Here is an 11795-nt window from a genome sequence, read left to right as displayed (position 1 = left end):
AATGTGCAAGGATAACAAATTGGGATGAGTTTTTTCTCCCTTTATTTTTTTTAAGAAAAACATTAACAAATTGGATACATATTTTTTTTAGGTTTCTGTAATTCCTGGTGGAGCTCCCGACTCTAGAACAAAGCATTTAGGAAAGAAGAAACTAGCCCCGAATGCCATACCAAGTGAAAGTGAATCCTAGGTTCTTCAGTGTTTAGCATGCTGAATTTTTTTTTTTTTTGAAAATCATGGCTGAACCTGATCGGGTTGCCTACGTACCCCTTCATAAGGGGGATCAAGCCATACGTAGTTCTTTTAAGTTTTAAAACGCAGCGGAAAAACTGAATCAAACAATTTAATTCATGCATGCTTACAAGATCAAATCTAGAAATCAGCACCTTAAGAACACATAGGATTATGCCGGAATTGTTTAAACAATTATGCTAAAACTTTTATGCATGATTAACTATCAGATCTGAAACTTAAGAACTCTATTCCAATTACTCTCCGAATATCCATCGAATGGATTCTGGAGATATCTCCGTGAGGAGCCCCAAAAGAGGGTAAAACCTCGGGGAATTGGACCTAGACCTTGACACCATAATAAATGATTAATGCTAGATTAATACCTTTTATGATGGATGAAAGTTGTGAATCTGATTCTTGACTTCGCAGCCATGCACACGAATGGCCTCTACGAGAAGTACACGCGAAGTCCTGAAGGATTTTCTTCCGCAACAGTGCTAGCAGCTGCAGAACACTTGAAAGCTGAAATCTGCCCGCCGGGATTCAATCAACTCTTGATCAATCGTCTTGAAGCAGATAGAGATGAGGTTTGTAAAGGAAGTAGAGGACTCAGATCTGATCTTGAATCTTCTAGATATTCACCCTGAAAACCCTATCTAAAATGGAGAAGAAGAGGAGGAGGAGGCGGGTGAGGAAGAAGGCTGCAATGGATGTGTTTTTGGTGCCCATGTTTGACCCCTTTTAATAGCCTCCAAATTTTCATTCAAAATTCGAAATTTATTTTCAGAAAATCTCTTTTAGTTGGCACATGCAAAGGAATAGGAACAACCCAAATCAGATCTCAACCAAATCTGATTTAAATTCAAATTTTAAACACATGTGCAAGAGGGAAGGAATTTGAAATCCATGCGGCAAGGTAAAACACTTCATAATTTCGAAATCACCTCTTGAAATTCGAATTTAATCCATTCAAAAACTCAGACGCCACCTTGGCTGATGGTTTGAGTGATTAAAATCATTTAACACATTGCTTAATGTTTGAATTTAAATTCAAATAACAAACAATGTCGCCATGTGTCAAGCAATGGGTCCATGTGCCATGCAATAATTTTGGTTTATTTAAAATTCATGAAATCCAATTCCATGTTGCCAATAATTGCCACATCATCTGAGCCTAATCCCCTTGGGTTGCACCTAATCAAATTTGGTCAAACCCGAATTAAAACAAAGCAATTTGGTTGAACCCAATCTAATCAGGTCAGACCCTGATTGAGCTCAAATTGAATCCAATTCAATTTTGGCTCATGCAAACTCAATCAAATTGAATTATTACTTTGTGTTGGACCTAATTCAATTAGGTCAATCCCCAATTAAGAACAAATTAATTTAAAATTAATTTGATCAGCTTAAGTCCTTTTTGGTTCTGACCTAATCCAATCAGGTCAAAACCCTGATTGAGCCCAAACTTTAATCCAATTCAATTTGGCTCATCCTTAGCACAATTACTCAATCAAATTGAGTTTATTAGTAATTTAATTACTAATTAATCCTTCAATAATTACTTTAATTATTTATAAGATAATTTGCCAATCAAATTGACCAAATTACCCCTGAATGATTCTTAATCATTCATCAGCTTTCTTGATCAATCAGGAATCTTCTATGTGTGTGACCTTATAGGTTCGAACCTAAACCGGTAGTATAGGAACAATTTTCTACACTAATCGATGTGACCATCTAGCAATGGTACCCGACGTCCGGATAGGTCGAATATATGCGAAGCAAATATTCTGGAACCCTGAACTATGGTTACTGTATAATTCAATCCCTTTGACTCCTAATGCCAGGATGACTTAGAGCTCACTGTCAACCTTATAATTAGTACATCCATTATGTGATTAACTTTAGATATCCCGTGACTCCTCACTGGAATTACCCTGGCCAAGGTTTTGCTAAATTAATCACAAGACATTATCTCCTGTTTTCAGGAGGGGTCAATTCCATCTTGACTCACAACTGACTACGCAAGTATTTGACTGCACCCAGTGACCTTCCGTCACTGAATTAGAAATTCAGGTAGTCCGGTACCAAAGTACAGTGAGTTGCTTGCTAGTCACAGGTTGCGGTCTTAGGTCAGAGGGCCAAACTTATACCCATATCCACTCGGAACATCTCTCGACAGTAGAGCGTTCCGAAATTGGTCACGTTTAGTGAAATGTACTTCTACACTTCACTTGTGTGGCATACCAGTGTCTCCACACTCCTTGGTTAAGAGGACAACCAACATATATGTCACACAACGACCTAATCTCGATAATGTTGTCGTCCTAGTAACAACATATCATTTCGTCGCAAACAAGTTTAAGGACTTAAAGATAAATCCTCCTTTATCATAACATAAGTCCTAAGAACTTCATCATATAAGAGTTCATTTGAAGATGAAATGATGAATAATGCCAAATAACACTTTATTAATTTATCAATTCATTTACAAAATTCAATCATCAATATGCTGACGATTGACATTTATGATACAAATTCCAACAACTCCCACTTAGCCTAATGCCAATCGGCACAGTATCTAATACCCATCTTCGACTTGTGTTCGTCGAACTCTTTGATGCCGAGGACTTTGGTAAATGGGTCAGCCAGATTTTCTTTTGTGTCAATCTTCTGAAGATCAATATCGCCTCGATCGATGATCTCTCGAACCAGGTGGTAGCGACGTAGAATATGCTTGGTCCGCTGATGTGCTTTGGGTTCTCTTGCTTGAGCTATGGCCCCAGTATTGTTACAAAATAGAGGCACTGGACCATCAATGGAGGGTGTCACTCCAAGCTCGTTGATGAACTTCCGCAACCATACAGCTTCCTTGGCGGCATCAGATGCTGCGATATATTCTGCTTCACATGTAGAATCTGCCACTGTATGCTGCTTGGAACTCTTCCAGCAGATGGCCCCACCCTTAAGAGTGAAGATATATCCTGACACGCTCTTGCTATCATCTTGATCTGACTGAAAACTTGAATCAGTATATCCCTCAAGTTTTAAGTCAGAATCACCATAGACAAGCCACTGATCTTTAGTATTTCTCAAATACTTAAGGATAGTTTTTACAACCTTCCAGTGGTTGCTACCTGGATCAGACTGGTATCCGCTCACTACTCCTAGTGAGTATGCCACGTCTGGTCTAGTACATGTCATGGCATACATTATAGATCCCACTGCTGAAGCATATGGAATTCTATCCAGACTCTCTCTTTCTTGAGGGGTTGTCGGACAATCCCTTTTAGAGAGGTTAATTCCATGGCTCATCGGAAGATAGCCTTTCTTGGAATTAATCATACTGAACCTCTTCAGTATAGTATCAATGTATGTGGATTGGGATAATCCAAGCAATCTTCTAGATCTATCTCTATAGATCTTCATCCCTAGGATGTAAGATGCTTCTCCCAAATCCTTCATGGCAAATTGAGATGATAGCCAAACCTTTATTCCTTGTAATGCAGGAATGTCATTCCCGATTAAAAGAATGTCATCCACATACAAAATAAGGAATATAATAACTGAACCATTTGCCCATTTATAAATGCAAGGTTCCTCTTCATTCTTAATGAAGCCATATGTTTTGATTACCTTATCAAAACATATATTCCAACTCCGTGAAGCTTGCTTTAATCCATAAATGGATTTTTGAAGCTTGCACACTTTAGACTCATCTGCAGATGTAAAACCTTCAGGTTGTATCATATACACTTTCTCTTCTAAATCTCTATTTAGAAATGCGGTCTTTACATCCATTTGCCAGATTTCATAGTCTAAATGTGCTGCTATCGCAAGCACAATCCGAATGGACTTGAGCATTGCCACAGGAGAAAACATCTCGTCATAGTCAATACCATAACGTTGACGATAACCCTTGGCAACCAAACGGGCTTTATAGGTCTCTACCTTTCCGTTTGCGCCCCATTTCCTTTTGAATATCCACTTACACCCTATGGATTTAATTCCTTCGGGTGGGTCAACTAATGTCCAAACATCATTGACCTTCATGGATTCCATTTCGGATTGCATGGCTCCAAGCCATTTATCAGAGTCATACCTCTGCATTGCATCCATATATGTGATCGGATCCTCATCGTTTTCATCAAGTTCGATAGGATCCCCATCCCGGACCAAGAAACCGTAGTATCTGTCCGGCTGACGTGGTACTCTACCCGATCGCCTTAATGGTGCATCTAATATGGGTTCTGGATCTGATCTAATCAAATCCGACTCAACTGGTTCAGTAGATGGTGTCGGATCTTCTACATGTTGAACTTCTCTAAGCTCAACATTAGAGCTATTTGTTCCTTCACCAAGGAATTTCTTTTCTAAGAAAATTGCTCTATTGCTTACGAACAACTTTTGTTCTTCAGCAAAGTAGAAGTAATATCCTTTAGTTTCTTTAGGGTAACCAACAAAGAAACATTTGTCAGACTTGGGTTCAAGTTTGTCTGTCTTCAAACGTTTGACGTACGCCGGACACCCCCAAATCCTAAGGTGAGAGAGCATCGGCTTACGTCCAGTCCACATCTCATGTGGTGTTTTATTTACAGACTTACTTGGAACCTTATTTAGAATATAGCAGGCTGACTCAAGAGCATATCCCCAAAAGGATATGGGCAGATTAGCAAACCCCATCATGGATCGAACCATGTCTAACAGAGTTCGATTTCTCCTTTCTGACACACCATTATATTGTGGTGTACCAGGAGGAGTCCATTGGGAGAGAATCCCATTTTCTCCTAGATATGTCAAAAATTCACTGGAGAGGTATTCACCTCCTCGATCTGATCGAAGAGTTTTAATACTCTTTCCAGTTTGTTTTTGTACTTCATTACGATATAATTTGAACATTTCAAATGATTCAGATTTATGTCTCATTAAATAGACATAACCATACCTAGAAAGGTCGTCTGTAAACGTAATGAAATATGAATACCCACCTCTAGCATCTGTGCTCATTGGCCCACATACATCAGAATGTACAAGGGTCAATAAATCACTGGCTCGTTCACCTTTTTCGGTAAAAGGTGATTTGGTCATTTTACCAAGAAGACATGATTCACAGGTTGTCAATGATTCACAATCATTAACATCAAGGATTCCCTCTTTACTTAACCTGTTCATCCTATTCTTGTTAATATGACCTAGCCTATGATGCCAAAGGTAGACATCCGTGACATTATCTATTCTAGGGCGCTTATTGGATTTATACATGACATGAACAGGCTGTGACAAAATGTAAATGCCATTACTCAGAATTCCATTCATTACAACAACACCATTCCAAATGACATTGCAATAATCCTTGTTTATTGATATTTCATAACCATTTTTGGCCAAAAGGCCTACAGAAATGATATTCAATAGAAAACTTGGACAATAGTGACAATCACTAAGGACATTTACATGAGAGCTGAATTCAAGTTTAAGAATTCCTAAAGCTAGAACTGGAACTGGTCTTCCATCTCCAACATTCAGGAACCTTTCTCCTTCTTCAAACCTCTTACTGACTGTAGCCCCTGCAACGAATTGCAAATATTAAAAGGATTACCGGTATCCAATACCCAGGTCGAATTATCACAAATAGAAAAATTGCAAGGTGTTATCATATAAGTACCTTGATTGGCAACTGATTGCCCACTTTTCTTAGGCCGGTTCGGATCGAGGGATGCAATGTAAAGAGGACAGTTTCTCTTCCAATGTCCTTGCTTCTTGCAGAAGAAGCACTCCGCCTTGCTCTGATCAGCCTTTTTATTCTTTTTCTGACTAGGCTAAGCATGGTGCACCTGTTTCTTTTGGATTTTATTTTTTTTTTCCCTTTTTTAAAGGAGCGACCCTTGGATGAACCTCCCACTAAATTCACCGTCTTCTTAAGAAGTTGGTGATCATTCTCAAACGTCTGTAGTAACCCCAACAATTGGTGATAATTCACTACAGGTTTCGTCATACGAAAATGAGTGAGAAAAGGACGGTATGATCCAGGCAATGAGTTTAGTATGGCATCCTTTCCCAATTGATCATGAAGGAGAAAGCCAAGAGAGCTTAGACGCTCGATCAACTCAATCATGTACAGTACATGATCAGTTACCGAGGTCCCATCTTTCATTCGGGCGCTGAAGATGGCACAACTAGTTTTGTGCCTCTCAACGTCGTCAGGAACGCCGAATGATTCATTCAACACTTGAATGATATCTTCCGGCTGCGTATTCTCAAAACGCCTACTAAACTCATCACTCATTGCTGCCAACATGATGCATCGAACAGTGATCCGGTCACTGAGCCACTTCTGATAAGTGTCTCTGGCCAATCTTGATGCATTAGCAGCGGGCTGCTCAGGTGCTTGATCCGTTATCACATAAAGGATCCTCTCATGCTCTAGCACTATTTTCAGTTTCCTATGCCAATTATTGAAATTTGGACCAGTCAACTTGTCATTGTCCAACAATGAGCGAAGTGATAAATTAGTAGCCATTTCTGCATAAAAAGAAAATTTGGCTATTAGTATATGAATTGACTAAACACAGTAGACTTGGACTTTAGTCTAAAGATATTCCCACTATTTTATACAAATTGGTAGCCTCTACCTCTAATTCAAAAAATTACTCCTAATTCTTTAGTGGGCACTAGAACCCAATAGATCCCATATAGGCCCGAGTGTGGCTCGGCCAACCCATATGCACCTATTGGTAGGTTCTTAACCAATTGCTTCACCAAGCAACTTCTAGTGATGATTTTGCCCTAGGTTTTTCGGTAGGCGTGTGGCGTCTCCACCGAATACCCTAGTCAGGTCCAACCATTAAATGATAGGGTTAAGTCTAATCAATTAATAGACGACCAAGCCCGAGTGTGGCTCGGCTCACCTGACCGCCTATTGAAGGTACACTTAACTCATCATATATTGAATGACAATTCCAATGCTTGATAAGTACCAGGCGTGTGGCGCCTCCAATAATTATCAAAACATTGGACCCATTATCACCCAACTTAATGGGAGGCTATGACCTAGTTATCTCCATAACCATTTCATTTTAAGGACCTAATAATTTTAGAGGATTTCATAATTAGGATAGATGAGAAGATCCGGTTAGTCTAATTTCTCCCACTGACTTCACCAAATCAGATTAGACTCAAACCGGTTAAGGAGACACCTAAATCAGTCATACTGATTTTCCTTAAGGCATGGGCTAACTCGAATCATTAAGTGATCCAATCAAAATGTGATTGACCATGTCGGCCAGGTAAGTGAGATCGGTGGAAGGGATATGCCATTAACTCGACAAAGACGAATCAGTGCGAGTAGCTCCCAATTAAAAACCACCGGTCAAAACTGCCAAACTTACCTTAGACACCGACTGGTTAATCAATTTCGATTTGATTACTCAAATGACTCGGGCTACACCTCTGAGCCTAAATCAAGTTCCATCTTGGTCTAATCAAAGACATGGAATTGATCAATCTACAACTATTGTATTTAACCTAGAGTTTCCTTGACCTAATCTAGTTACTACTTAATTAGATTTGATCAATTAACTCTAATTAGACCATGTTTGATTCTAACCTTAGGTCTAACCCAATCCTAAGAACTTGATTCAAGCTAACCCATATGCCCAAAGAATTATGCAATGTCAATTAATTGAGTTACAATTCTATTTCATAACACTTAATTCTCAATTAAGTTTAGACTTATGAAAGTTTTGATCATTGCATATTTCTTTTTAATTACATATTAATTACAATCTTTCAGTTCTTAAAACACATTTTCAGATCTGAGTTTTTGTAATTAATCACATGTAATCAGATTTAATTCATGTTTAAGTCATTATGTTTTATGTTCATGCATCACATATACATAACAACATGAATTAATACAAACAACATACATCTTATGTATTTGTTTTTTCACTTTTATTTTCAGATCTGATTTGTTCATTAAAATCAGAGATCATATGAATCATAAACTTTATTTAGATCTAATCTAAACAATATTATGATTTCAGATTTATTCATGTTACTAATCCTAACACAAACATGCATCATATGCATCCAAAATTTCAGATCTACTTAATCATGCATAATCAGCAATTAAATCAATCATAAAAAGCACTTTAGATCTAATCTAAACATGTTAATGATTTCAGATTTAATTGCAAGAATTAAAACATAAAAGTTTAAACATAAACTTGGCTCTGATACCACTGAAAGTGAATCCTAGGTTCTTCGGTGTTTAGCATGCTGAATTTTTTTTTTTTTTTGAAAACCATGGCTGAACCTGATCGGGTTGCCTACGTACCCCTTCATAAGGGGGATCAAGCCATACGTAGTTCTTTTAAGTTTTAAAACGCAGCAGAAAAACTGAATCAAACAATTTAATTCATGCATGCTTACAAGATCAAATCTAGAAATCAGCACCTTAAGAACACATAGGATTATGCCGGAATCGTTTAAACAATTATGCTAAAACTTTTATGCATGATTAACTATCAAATCTGAAACTTAAGAACTCTATTCCAATTAATCTCCGAATATCCATCGAATGGATTCTGGAGATATCTCCGTGAGGAGCCCCAAAAGAGGGTAAAACCTCGGGAAATTGGACCTAGACCTTGACACCATAATAAATGATTAATGCTAGATTAATACCTTTTATGATGGATGAAAGTTGTGAATCTGATTCTTGACTTCGCAGCCACGTACACGAATGGCCTCTACGAGAAGTACACGCGAAGTCCTGAAGGATCTTCTTCCGCAACAGTGCTAGCAGCTGCAGAACACTTGAAAGCTGAAATCTGCCCGCTGGGATTCAATCAACTCTTGATCAATCGTCTTGAAGCAGATAGAGATGAGGTTTGTAAGGGAAGTAGAGGACTCAGATCTGATCTTGAATCTTCTAGATATTCACCCTGAAAACCCTATCTAAAATGGAGAAGAAGAGGAGGAGGAGGCGGGTGAGGAAGAAGGCTGCAATGGATGTGTTTTTGGTGCCCATGTTTGACCCCTTTTAATGGCCTCCGAATTTTCATTCAAAATTCAAAATTTATTTTCAGAAAACCTCTTTTAGTTGGCACATGCAAAGGAATAGGAACAACCCAAATCAGATCTCAACCAAATCTGATTTAAATTCAAATTTTAAACACATGTGCAAGAGGGAAGGAATTTGAAATCCATGCGGCAAGGTAAAACACTTCATAATTTCGAAATCACCTCTTGAAATTCGAATTTAATCCATTCAAAAACTCAAACGCCACCTTGGCTGATGGTTTGAGTGATTAAAATCATTTAACACATTGCTTAATGTTTGAATTTAAATTCAAATAACAAACAATGTCGCCATGTGTCAAGCAATGGGTCCATGTGCCATGCAATAATTTTGGTTTATTTAAAATTCATGAAATCCAATTCCATGTCACCAATAATTGCCACATCATCTGAGCCTAATCCCCTTGGGTTGCACCTAATCAAATTTGGTCAAACCCGAATTAAAACAAAGCAATTTGGTTGAACCCAATCTAATCAGGTCAGACCCTGATTGAGCTCAAATTGAATCCAATTCAATTTTGGCTCATGCAAACTCAATCAAATTGAATTATTACTTTGTGTTGGACCTAATTCAATTAGGTCAATCCCCAATTAAGAACAAATTAATTTAAAATTAATTTGATCAGCTTAAGTCCTTTTTGGTTCTGACCTAATCCAATCAGGTCAAAACCCTGATTGAGCCCAAACTTGAATCCAATTCAATTTGGCTCATCCTTAGCACAATTACTCAATCAAATTGAGTTTATTAGTAATTTAATTACTAATTAATCCTTCAATAATTACTTTAATTATTTTATAAGATAATTTGCCAATCAAATTGACCAAATTACCCCTGAATGATTCTTAATCATTCATCAGCTTTCTTGATCAATCAGGAATCTTCTATGCGTGTGACCTCATAGGTTCGAACCTAAGCCGGTAGTATAGCAATGGTACCCGACGTCCGGATAGGTCGAATATATGCGAAGCAAATATTCTGAAACCCTGAACTATGGTTACTGTATAATTCAATCCCTTTGACTCCTAATGCCAGGATGACTTAGAGCTCACTGTCAACCCTATAATGAGTACATCCATTATGTGATTAACTTTAGATATCCCGTGACTCCTCACTGGGATTACCCTGGCCAAGGTTTTGCTAAATTAATCACAAGACATTATCTTCTGTTTTCAGGAGGGGTCAATTCCATCTTGACTCACAACTGACTACGCAAGTACTTGACTGCACCCAGTGACCTTCCGTCACTGAATTAGAAATTCAGGTAGTCCGATACCAAAGTACAGTGAGTTGCTTGCTAGTCACAGGTTGCGGTCTCAGGTCAGAGGGCCAAACTTATACCTATATCCACTCGGAACATCTCTCGACAGTAGAGCGTTCCGGAATTGGTCACGTTTAGTGAAATGTACTTCTACACTTCACTTGTGTAGCATACCAGTGTCTCCATACTGCTTGGTTAAGAGGACAACCAACATATATGTCACACAACGACCTAATCTCGATAATGTTATCATCCTAGTAACAACATATCATTTCGTCGCAAACAAGTTTAAGGACTCAAAGATAAATCCTCCTTTATCATAACATAAGTCCTAAGGACTTCATCATATAAGAGTTCATTTGAAGATGAAATGATGAATAATACCAAATAACACTTTATTAATTTGTCAATTCATTTACAAAATTCAATCATCAATATGCTGACGATTGACATTTAGGATACAAATTCCAACACCAAGATAATCTAGAACCACACACCTAGTTAAAAAAACTTGTTTTTTTGTGTGGTTACACTCTTGTTGTATCACAAATTGCCAAATGAGATAATTAACATCATCAAGCTGATGCATGTATTTGCCAAATAAAAAAAAAAAAAACCCTAAGCAAAGCACCCATACACGTCAAATCGGCAACAACCATTCCGCGAACATCCATCCGACCGTACCTTGTGTACATTGCCTGTACCGCAGGGACCCCATCACAACGGTCCTTGTTCACCGGATCCGCATCCGAAGCCTACCCACGGGTTTCCCACCCGGGGCACTCCAGTAAAATAAATCAAAATACTGAGGGCTTTTGTGTAAGTCTATACAGAACGGTATTTTTATATTGGGTGGTTCTATATACACCCCCCTATTGCTCAGGACACCCCCCAAAAATTTAAAAAAAATTAAATACTCTATACACCCCCCATTTGCTAAGGACACCCCTAAAAAATTAAAAATTCCTAAATTACCCCCCACCCTCCCCACCCCCTCACCTAAATTGCTCTCTACACCCCCCAAACCCCCCCCCCCCACCCTGCTCTTCCCCTCCAAAACACCTCGCCAACGCCCAAAACCCCCCGTTCCCCCTTCTCCCTCTCGTCGCCGGCATTCTCCCGATCTCCGACCACCTCGCCGGCTTCTCCCGGAACCACCTCGCCGGCTTCTCCCGAAATTTTTTTTTTTCACGGTTCGTGCTCCATTCGGCACTGGAT

Source organism: Phoenix dactylifera, chromosome 4 (genome assembly GCF_051530095.1).
Source record: "Phoenix dactylifera cultivar Ajwa chromosome 4, Ajwa_hap1_PhDact_Kaust_v1.1, whole genome shotgun sequence".
NCBI classification, from domain to species: domain Eukaryota; kingdom Viridiplantae; phylum Streptophyta; class Magnoliopsida; order Arecales; family Arecaceae; genus Phoenix; species Phoenix dactylifera.
The sequence above is the reverse complement of the archived record's forward strand: the minus strand, read 5'-3'. Positions refer to the sequence as shown.